General features: G+C 43.0%; 1 protein-coding gene across 1 annotated transcript in view; it reads left to right on the top strand.

Moving 5' to 3' along the window:
* nfia (nuclear factor I/A) overlaps positions 1 to 11549 on the top strand; it is a 268526-nt gene extending 256977 nt beyond the window's left edge. Inside the window, 1 exon segment of the mRNA XM_037770557.1 lies at positions 1 to 11549. This exon segment is cut by the window's left edge and continues 104 nt beyond it. The gene's annotated coding sequence lies outside the window, so the exon portion shown is untranslated.
* Positions 11550 to 11927: the final 378 nt, after the last annotated feature.

Here is an 11927-nt window from a genome sequence, read left to right as displayed (position 1 = left end):
GACAGAGAGTCCTTTCTTGCCCCGCCCCTACAAGCCTCCTCCTCCTCCTCCTCCCCCCCCTGCGCCTGACTCCGCCCCCACCAGCGCCATACACAGACTCAGCAGCATCAGCATGGCCACAGCGGATCAAACGCACCCCATCCCCGGTGTTAAACACCCACTCTGTAGACTGTACATCATACACTTCTCTGTAGACGTACGGTTCATATGTCAATGTCCATTTATAGTGCCAGACCCTGCCCTCCCACCCCCAAGCCAGACCAGGGTGAGAAATTTGTGGGGGGGACTGAGCCTTCAACCTTCGGGAACGCCGTAAAGCTGAATCCCAGCGCTTCCCCTCTGGAGAAAGTACACACCAACCCTACCATCATCCTCCGCAGAGTGTGCATCCAGTGGACTTACAACGGTACAATGCCCTCCACCCACCATCCGACCCCCCCATCCTGGTGGATCCTGATGGCTTGGGGCTGGTTTGGTTGGTGGGACAGGACGGGCTGTGCCGTGGTTGGGGGAGAGGGGAGGTGTTACCTGGCTCAGATACCACCAGCTAATACCCCCCACCCCCCTGCCTGAGCCCTCACACACCTCCTGGGATGGACTCCACCCCCACTTGACCCCAGCCCCTGGTTAGTGGCATGTCAGGGAGGGAGGACGTCGACAAGGCTCTTTCCAAGGACATGGACCGGTGCTTAATGGAAAGAGCTGACCTGATGGGGAGGTGGTGCGGGCACAAACAGACGCCCTGCCTGTTTCACAGTAATAACATGAACTACACATGGAAGGGTGGGGGGAGTTCAGGTGAAGGTGGGGTTGTAATCGTGGGGGAAGCGGGGGTTTGTTGATGTGAAGTGTTGCGACCAGACGCTGGTGGTTTCCAAGCTTGTTTATCTGGAAGGCTTTTGGCTTCATGGCTCATTGATATTTCTCTCTTAGCCGTCATTTCAGCTGGTCCCCTCCTCTTCCTCCTCTATCCATCCACCAGTCTGGGTGAAGCTACAGCATGCTAAGGGTGGGCAGAAAGCTCTGGTGTCCGATACGCAGCCGGCAGACAGGAGAGAGATGAGTGACTAAACCTTAACCAGTGGAATATTGATCATGAGGAAAGTGCAATTTTGTTGGCTAGCTGTTGGATAGTTAAATATCTTTGTAAGATAGCTCGTTGAAAACAGTTGTTGAAAAGTATATATAAACTATATTTTTCTTCCTAGTCCGCTCACACCTCTGGGACTCTAAAATATTGGGGTACAAAAGACAACAACACAGCATTGAACTAGAAACCATAGCCTTGTGAGAAATAAGGGGAGCTGTATTCACATTTATTGTTTCTTATCTGTTGTTTGTTCATCTTGTAAAGCTGTTAGCATGGTAGAACAAGAATCCCTTTAAAGAAATATCATTTTAAACAATCACTTTTTTAAAGCATTTCTTGCAGCTTAAGTCTGCTTTTCATTTTGTTTAAAAGAAAAAACGCTAAGCGATTAACTTATTTTAATGAGCACATCGTTTTACTTTTTAAAAAAAAAAGCTATTTGAATTTCTCATGAGGCGAAATCAGGAGAAAATATAAACGAGTGAATTTAAGCTGAAACGTAATCATGTTCTCTCCGGTTTCTGCGAGATAATCTTTAACGGGTGTTGCCCGGTGAAGGGCTGCCCAATGATTGGCTGGGTCTCCTAGAGGTCCCGTCCAATCAAAAGCACTTATTCCTGCAGTTGGCCAATGGGCCGTGAGTGTGTAATCAGGGGGTGTGGTTTTAGCGATAAAGAGGCAGAGCAGAGGGTAACTCTCTGGAAGCTTTCGTCCACAAATAGACAGCCAAGAGCTTCACATGCAACTTACCATTTTATTGAACTTCAGTTTTGTTTTTCCTTTCCTATACTATATATATAAATATATATACACACACGTGCACACACACACTCTTACGACCATCCAGCGTCGAACAAAAGTGAATTTAAGTGAAAAAAAGTTACAAAAAAGTAAAAAAAAAAATCTGCATGTTCTAGTGTTAGTGACAAATTTTTCCATAGATGATGTAGTTAGTGAGATAAAGACACTATATTGTAAACCCAACATCAGGCACTTGCCAGCAGCCGTCTATTAGTTTGGCCCCGTCGAGGCCTTTTCTATCGCTCTCCTTCACAAACAACCAGCTCTCTTCGCTTCTCGGCATCTCTCCATTCTTTTTATTTCTACTTCCTTCCCTTCCTCCTTCCTTACTTTGTCCTTCAGCAACAGATCAGTTCTGCTTTTCAGTTCCAAGACTTTTCATCCGTATGTTATCAAATTGCACGAAAACAATTGTTCCTCATCGATGTGCCTTGAGCCATGGTCCAGTCCTGAGAGGTTGCACAAGATCCAATGTGGAGAGTCTCGTTTTATTGTTTCTTCCTTTTTTTCTTTTAATGTCTTAATTCACCCTCCACACCTGAGGTTTTGTAGGTAACTGAAGCAGTTAACGTCAAAGCGTTAAAGCTGAAGAGGAACGCTGTGATTACCAGACGTACTGGCTGGTAATCTCTCAGTTTGAGGTCTCAGGCCTTCGCTGCACTGCTTTCTGTTGCCCCCTACCTGCAGCGCTGAGCCGAGACCTCACAGGTTCAAATCTACACCAGCTACAATCAGGTCAATCATCTCCGGGTATCTGCTAACAGACAGCAACACGTGGACATTTTGTGAAATGAGCACGAGGTTATGTAATGTAGATGATATTCGTCTGCTATGAAAATCTCATGTAAAAACAACATGAGGTTAACATGACATTTTCAGCTGTTAGCTAATGGTCCGATGTAGCAGCTAAAAATGTTTCATTCAGGTTTACTAATAGTTAGCTGAAAAACACTGTACAATGTTAGCTAATGGTCTAGCAGCTAAAACTGGTTTCAGCTGAAGTAAGATTCAAAATAGATATACTTCTAATACTCCCTAGTCCCTAACAGTTAGGTTTAGCAGCTCAAAAAGTTTGGTTCCAGTTAGATAACGGTTCAGTTTAGCAGCGATAACTGATTTATTCAAGTTCGCTAACAGTTTAGTGGCTAGACACTTTGTGTCAGGTTAGCTTACTGTTGAGTTTAGCAGCTTAATAGTTTGGTTTATTACTTGGTACCTCCACAGTTACCACAGTTCAATTTAGCAAATGCGAAGTTTGTTGTTTGCAAACTATTGAACTTTCATTTAAATTATAAATGTGTAGTGATGACATAAAAATTGATTGATATGAAAACATATTTTGTCACTTTTCCAGTTGTTGGCAGTTGAAGACATCGTACTCATTTCACTAAATGTTGTGATGCCAGTATCTTGGTCGACCAGACGGAGCTTAGCCTATAGCTCCTCACTAGCTGGTAGATTAGTTCGGTAACCATGTTTACCCCCACCCATCCCGTCATCCTGTCCTTTGTCTGATGGGGTGACTTTTTTTTTTTCTTTACTTCTGTTGCTTCAATCTCCAAACAGCAAACCCTTTAATTTTCAAGTCTTCCTTTTTTAATTTTTGGTTGGTTGGTTCTTCTACTTTTTGTTCCCAGAAATGAATAATGAGGACATAAAATATGCAATACCTGCTTGCACTCACTTAAACTTATTTTATCTTACATTGTTTATTTGGTTTGGTTTTTCTTTCTCTTTACTTTCAACCAAGTTAGCGTGCACGCGACTGGCATCGTGCTCCATGGTCGGTCCCTAAAAATTGTGAAGCCAGCCCCGCAGCAACGCTCCAGCCAAGCTGAGCCACCATCGCTCGGGGAATTCTACTTCCTTCCTTCTTTCCTTTCTGTTTTGATAATCTACCAGACGGCCGCCAATATTACATTTGGGTCTCTCTTTCCTAAAGTTTTTTTTTATTATTTCTTTGGTCACAAGCAAGCCTTAAACAAGTCAACTTCTTCTCCATCGTGCAGAAAACAGTTTATCGAAAACATTTTTGATGACGTCCAACATTTTAACCACGCCCCGCCCTGCTTGGCAGAGGTTTTAGTGAATAAATTGTTTACCTGTTCTGTGTTCAGTCCGTCTATCAAATTTAACGGACAGCGACGTGACGCCATCAGCTGTGATGGTTTAGTAGTTCCACTTGTGTGGGTTGTGTTTCCTCTTAGTGTGACATGTTTATTTTGTCTCTGTTCTTGCCTACCCTTTAGCCATGAGTTGGGCATTACTTCCTTAATTATCTGCACTAAATATGAAATAAATGACAATAGTGAAAAAGTATTACATAAAAAAATACAGCTTCCAGGGCTTAAAAAGAGCGAAGGGAATAAAAAAAATTGCACGGACATTTTTTTAAGTGTCACAAAAACCTTGTGAAACAGCCTAGCATCTAATCAGCGACTTTTGGCTGTGTTGTGTGTAAGATAACGACAAAATTGCACCCTTTTTAAAGAAAGAAAAATGAAAAAGAATATAAAAGCAATAGTTTGGGCAGTGTGTTTTTTTGTTCTTGTGTTGTGAGTGTAATTTAGTTCTGGTACAGCAGCGAAGAGACGCAGAGAAGAGTTAGCTCTTAACGGACGGGAGGGCAGGGCAGCAGGGCCACTCGGCCTGACTGGGAGACGTGTTTGTATGTTGTATAGTTTATTAATTACACTGATTTTAAAGCTGCCCTATTTTATAATGCAGGACTTTTGTAACATTGATAAAATGAGGAAAAACTAGTGTTGTGAATTTTCTGATTGTTTGTATCGAGGCCACATTACTAGAACTGGTTTGGTTTGTTTTCTGGGAACTGGATTAAGTTGAAAACTTTCCTGTTTCCTTATTTCTTTATTTTTCTTTATTTGCTTTCCTTTTTGTATGTATTTAAGAACATTTCCTCTGTTGATGATATAGCATATTCCTGTACTTAAAAAGTATAGGGCGCTGTGGTGATAAGACCATTGTAAATGGATGTTACAGTATGCTGTATGTTTTGAAGGTTATTTGTTGCATCAGTGTTGATGAAGCTACATCTAGGTAATTCTGAGGAAAATTGGTAAGAAGAAAAGCAAGCGTTTTTTATGCATTTTAAAAATTTAGTTTTAGGCAGGAGACAATGACATAGCCAGCCAAAGGATGCCCCTACTATAAATGCATCTAGGCATCTTTTTTTGTGTTCACCATTCCATGCAGGAAAATAAACAGCTTGATTATGCAACATGATTCTTTTTCTTTTCCATCTGTTTCTTTCTTCACTGGCCCATAAGATCATCTCCTCCTCCTCCTCCTTTTCCTCCTCTTCTTCCTCCTCCTCCAGCCCTCCCTGAGCCTGGAGGTCCACTCTGATCTCCGTCCATCCACACATCCGCTGCTGCTCATCACTGCATCACATTCATGCAGCAGATTATCAGCCAAGGAATGGCAAGTCACCAGGATGAAGGACACTTCCAGTGTGATCAGAGTTTCTGCTCATTTCCTACATCCGTTTTATAGGTTTTATCACAATAAGACATATTGACTTTTACCTCCACCTGTGAATACGGGAGGACCAATTAAATCTCTAAACTGGCCACAGAGTAGCAACATCTAGGCGTCCATCAAGGTCTACACTGGATGTGTTCTTCCACACAACTAGAGCTGCAACCAACAATCATTTTCATTATCGGTTAATCTTCCGATTATTTTCTTGATTAATCATTCGATCATTTGGTCTGTAGAACGTCGGCAAATAGCACAAAATGCCCATCAAGAACTCCCAGATGTTGACATATTAAAACATCCAAAGATGTTCAATCTTCAATCAAAGAAAAAAAATCATAAAATAATCACATTTGTGAAGCTGGAACCAGTGACTTTTTGCTTTAAAAAATCACTCAAAATTGTTCTGTAGAACGACATATTGATTAATCAACTCTTTTTTTCACACAACCCAATACACAATCAATGTAGTTGCATTTACAATTATGAATGTGCAGCTCCAGAAATGTGAGGCGGTAAGGAAAGCTGTTTTGATTAAAGAGAAGGGTGTTATGTGTAGGCAGGTTGAAAATAGAAAAGAAAAATCAGCATAAGGGAAACAGCGAACCAAATGTCTGTGACCTATCCTCGTGCACATTACTAAAAAATGACGATGCCAGTACCAATACCAGTACCCTTAAAGTGATACCGATACCAATAGAGTACTTCATTTAATATCCATTATGTGAAGCTGTTCGTTCCCTCCACTCCCCAGCTCAAAGATGCTCCACTCAAATCGCTCTCGGCTCGCGCTAAAAAAACAAGCTGCGTTGTATTTTAATTAGAGCTGTAAGCTACCGAATGCGAAAAAAAACTCAAACAAAATTCTAAATCCTTAATAAAATCAACATTCTTTAATGAATATAACTCGTCAGTTTTGTTTGATTGCTGCTAGACTGCCCCGTTATTACATGTTGTGTGCGGCGCGTGGGACAGCAAACAGTCTTTTGAACGCAGTGAAAATGTTTTTGAAAGGCTAAACGCCAACGTACAGTATGGATTGAAGCAGAATATTTCCTTAGATAGAACCATGTTGTGAAATTTGAAATTATTACATTTACCTTTTTTCAATAATTGTTGACTTTTGGACTTTACAACGCTTTGGATTTATTGGAAATGTTTGGTTCAAGTCTGAGAAAAGCTGGTGTGCGCAATACACAGATACATTCTGGGTCAGGCTCGCCCAGGCATGCTTCGAACTCATGGTTTGAGCGGTATCATTGCAAAATTGGAGCGGGATATAAGGCAACGCTCCAACTTTAAAAGAAATCCGCTCTGCACTCCATCCAAAATCCTTCCACTCATGCTCCCCGCTTGCTGGCACTCCACTCTGCTCACATGCTCTGACAAATAGTCATTTTTTTCTATATCTGGGCACAAAGAGGATCAATTGCTGGTATTGTTTGACTGAAGAAGTTTCGATACTACTTGGTACTGGCCGGGTTATTTCGGTCAATACCTTAAAGGTATCAAGTAGCAATACCCAGCCCTACATGTTACCCATAGAAATATGTTCCAGCCTTTAAACAAGGGCTAATGAACATGACTGAGACACGTCCAGTGTAGACAAACTTTTATAAACTGTCTCCATCCTTACAAACTCATGTTGTTTCTCCAAACTTTTTTCAAACCCACACGATTCTAGTGGCAAATCCAAAGATATCAAATCCTGTACTGCATTTTGGGGAGTGTTTATAAAATAATCCATAAGGAATCTAAAATGTTGCCATTTGATGAAATGGTGAAGCCATAAAAAGCATCTTGGATTTGAATATTTGGAACAAGCAGAAACAGGCAAAGGCATTTTTTAAGGAAGGGGACATTTATAGTCGAAGAGGTTAAAGCTGAAGATTTATTGTACTTGTTTTGTTTGATTTGGTTTCGTGACTGAAATTTGGAGATGAGTAGAGTTTCAAGTGCATGTGCAAACACTCCAAATTTAAATAGTGGAAGAAAATGAGCAACTCAAATCCCACTGGAAGGAAGGCTGTCAGGAGTTCCAGCTCACTGGGTGGTGGTGGTGTGGTGGCGGTGGAGGCTGAGGAGGGGCTGAATGTGAAGCTAACTACACCATGCTCACCTCCTCCACAAAACTAACAGCAGGCACACGAATCAGAGCCGAGGCAGAGAGAGAGCGGCGAGCCCATAAGGCCCGACAACCAGCTGAACCAACAAGCACCGTAATGCTAACTCACACCAGCAGGGACGTTTTCTGACAGAAACTCTCTCAAACAAATCTGACAAACCCCTCAGAGCGTCTAACCGCCCGATGAATCCTGCAGCTTCCTCCGTTCACCCCGATTCTAGAAACTCTAAAGCTTGTCCAACTAGCAGTATGAGCGAGAGCTGGAGTCAAAGGCTGACTTAAAAACTCCAGAAGAGAAGCACTTGCATTCCCCCCCTCCGGATATCCCCCTCCCTCCTCCTGCTTCACCCCCTCCCCACCAACAGTTGATTTTTGGATTTTGCCTTTGAGGAATTCTGCCGCTCCATCAGGAAACAGGGTTGAATGAAGGCTGAGCTTTTTATGCTAACGCCTTTGTTGTCTTCACGTTTGTCCAAATTCTCCCGGGCAGAGATAAACCCCCCTCACCTCCACCCCAGAAACAAATCCATCAGGACCGGACCGCTGTGCGAGTCTGCGGTTTGGATGGGTCGGGAAGTAATCGAATTTGAACGGCTTGAACGTGAAGAGGGGCAGAATTCTTCAGGCTTTAGACCAGGGTATTTTTAATCCACCCAAGTACTTTCAATCACTTTAGAGACCTGAGTATGTATTCACATTCACTTATAGCAACGCTAAACGTACAGCTCGTAGAACAATCGTTCAAGGAACAGGGAGAGCTTCAGTGACACCTGAAATCCGCCTCCGGCAGCTTTTATTCGCCCTAAACTGAAAGCTGTTGTTGTCTTCGGCTCGAGAACGGAGCAGAAGGAAGACATCCTTCAGCGCGACGGGCCGGGGAAATGAGTATAAATGGCATCACTTTAGAGAGATGAAGGAAAGTCATTGGACGAGGAGGCAGGTAACACTGAAGCTGCTCTCCAGTGCTCAACTGTAATGAATTACAGTGTCACTGCTCCTTTGCAAAGATATTTATTTATCCTTTTGCAAAACCATTACATGGTGCTAAGTGTTAAATCAAGCCAGTGAAGGGGAGGTAAGCTGGAAAATGTGACAATTTGAATTTACTATCATCATGCTTCCTGACGGCGTATCAAAGCATAGCAGTCTAATCTGCATGAGAACTATGCACTGACTTAATAAACAACCATCCACGCGTGCACGCGGCCCACGTGCGTGCGCCTGCCCACGTGGACTCTGGTATCTAACTTTGTGAAATATGTCAGCCTCTGCCTTCTTTTATGATCAGTCCTTCCGTTTCCAGATCCCAGCTTCTACGGACCGAACGAAAAATCTGAAAAAGAAATGAAAAATAAAAACAAACCAGCATATTACATGATATATTGAAAAAGATCAAATGTAGTGCCTGTGAAAACCTGTATTATAATGCTCTTCTGAATACTGAATACAATAATTGTTTGTAATTGTTGAAATTTCTGACCACCAGTAGCCTTTGCTGTCTGTCAGGCCCCTCTGATTATAGCTAATGTACAATAATCATAAGATATAAACTGCATGCTCTTCCATAATCGCCTAGTAAACTGTTACGATGACAAATGAGAAAAAAAAAAAATTACTAAAACCAGATGGTTATGTTACTGTTTTGGTTCCTCTCTCTTCTTTTCCTTCCCTCTCCCTATATGCCTCAAACCTTTTTCTGCCCACCTCCTTCATCTCTTCATCCTCACACATGGGACTCTTTCATCCCGACATGAAACCACCAACCAACACATCCACGGTTTTCTACTGTGTCGGTTTATTGTCATTGATCTGATGGGTGTGCCACCATGATGACTGCCCCGGGGCGATCAGCGGACTGTCGCAGCCTCGCGGGGTTTTAATCTGACAATCTCCAGCTAACTTTTAACATCAGCAAACACCCGGCTGGTTCTGGCCTCCACCCTCCCCTCCCCTTGCGTCCATTGACCAGCAGGCTGAGAAATCTCTGCGTGGCTCTGGGTGAGTCCTCCTCCTCCTTCTCCCCAGGCAGTTTTCCTGCAGGAGACCGAATCGATGGCCTCTGCCTTTTTCTGCAGCGCTCAGCACTATCCAGGACAGAATCCCCCTCCTTCCTCATTGAGCCTCCGCTGCGTCTCCCTCGGCAGGACTTCAAACGAGCCGCTGCTCCTCCAGGATGAGAAAGGTCTAGAAAGAGAAAGAGGTAGCCAGCACCTGGGAGACTCCCCCTCCTCTCTCTCCCCCCCTTTACTCTCCCAGTCCCAGGCCAGCTGGGGTCGATTGGCTTGTCTAGCTCACCTCCAGTGGCTCCCTCTCTGTTTTCGACTCACAGCCTGTCGATGCGGCTCGGCTCTTTGAAACTAAACAGTTTCTTCGACTTGTGCATCTCTTTTAGGTGGAAAACTTTGGGTTGACAAACTTTGTTGATGACCAGACTGTTTTCTTAAAGGCAATGCCACTGATTTAGCGAGCCGTCGACTTTACATTACTGCTAAAGATTTTCCAGAGAGTGCTGTAGTGTTTTACATTTCCAAATCTTTCTTGTAGGGCAGGGTGTTGTATCAAAAGTTGTCTGTACTGGTTCTGATACAACATCTAAGTTTCTTCACACCCCTTCAACTTAAGCCAAGTTCACACTACACAACTTTCAAAGTCGTCAGATCGTTGTACCGTTCACACTACACAACTTGCTGTCTTGTAATTTTGAGTCTTTAAGTCGTTGTGGTTTTCACACTACATGACTGACCGGCGATCCAATGCCGACTTGCCTCTGATCTGGGGCTTTCGTCGGTTGCTTCAAAAACTATCGAGGAGCGGAAAAAACGGGGCTAAAGTCGTGTAGTGTGAACTAGGCATTAGTGGTGTTTCCTCAAAGTCCTCAAATGTTAAATGCTCTCTATACTAAAGCCCAACTGAAAAATTGTGCAGGCCAATATATCGGCCAGTATTAGCTTGTTGCTGGTATATCGGTATGTCAGCCAATAACTAAAAGACTACAGACGTGGAAGTGATTTCATTTCATAATGATTGAAAATTATTTGACTGAATTAAAAGTATAAAACACGACAGCATGCTTTTTAAAATGTCTGTAGTAGACAAACTAAAACATGCAAAAACATTGGCATGGTCCTTTACAATAAGTGGAATAGAATAGAACCCTTAGCATCCAGATGTAGACATTTCCGTCACTGTGCTCAAATTATCAACTAAAACTAACCAAGGATTCGTTTTTTTTACTGACGGCCCAGAACTGCCCACATTCACTCGTTTTCCAACCTGTTGATGTTTCCAAACATTCAATCGATCACCAATACAGATAATCGATCAGCTCGATTAGCGTTTCTCGTTGCCTTTCGTCCAGCCCTCTGGAGGCGATGCTAACTGTAGCTAACCCAGGACAATCTCGAGGAAGGAGAGCTTTATCTTTATCTCTACCCCGAGGGGGTGCCGGGCGGATCGCGTTCCCGCTGCAGTCTGAGTCACACATTCACGTCATCACTCCGTCCTCACGTATCCCAAATCACCACAGAAACCAGACGACATCCATCATCCTGATCACAACCGGTTCGGTTCCTTCATCACCACCTGACCATCGCCCTCGCCTCCTCACCTCCATCCTCACCCAGAACTGAACTTAAACCTTGTGCCTCTACAACTCTTTATGGAACAGGGCGGTGTTTTCTGCCACCGCCGCCGTTGCACCGGTCCACGATCTGGTGTTACACTTTTGTTCAATGTTAACTAGTTTCCATTAGTTGTGTCCGGTGCCATTGTTGTCCATCCTCTGTGTTCTGAAGCTGTGAGTTTGCACTGACTTCTCTGACTGTCAGTTCTTCTGTCGTCACTTTGTTGTTCTATTCTTCTTTGTTTTTTCTGTTCCTCCCTTTCCGACTGTTGTTTCTGTTGAACTGGTGAAGTGTTGGCCCATCTCTCTCGGCCCCATTAGTGACTCCATGTCCACGCAGACTCAATTTACTGGAAGCAAGATGTGCATTTCCTATGCAACAACGACAAAAAATAAAGATGCTAATGCTATCGACCGTCTCTCTGGCCGTCTTTCTGTTGTAGTCATGTGTGTATTTATGTATGTATATGGTGTCCTGTGCTGTTGTGTTCAGAATTTAATATTTCAAGAACGAAGAAGAAAGGTCTATTTTTGTTTGCAGAATTTTAGTTTTGAGATTATAGTTTAGAAAAAGCTTTCATGCTTGAGGGTCGTAGAAGGTTTCTATAGATAAACATGTGATACGCTTTGGTCTTATGTGGTACCTTTTGTTTAGATTGTTTTTCAGTTAATTCTAAGTTTGTAATTAAATATACAATCCTTGATTATGTGATAGAGTAATTACAACATTCTCAGTTTAACTGTGAGATGGTGTTGTGGTTAAACTGTTGTGTTCACATACTGACACA

Source organism: Sebastes umbrosus, chromosome 5 (assembly GCF_015220745.1).
Source record: "Sebastes umbrosus isolate fSebUmb1 chromosome 5, fSebUmb1.pri, whole genome shotgun sequence".
NCBI lineage: Eukaryota > Metazoa > Chordata > Actinopteri > Perciformes > Sebastidae > Sebastes > Sebastes umbrosus.
This window is presented reverse-complemented; position numbering and strand designations above follow the sequence as displayed.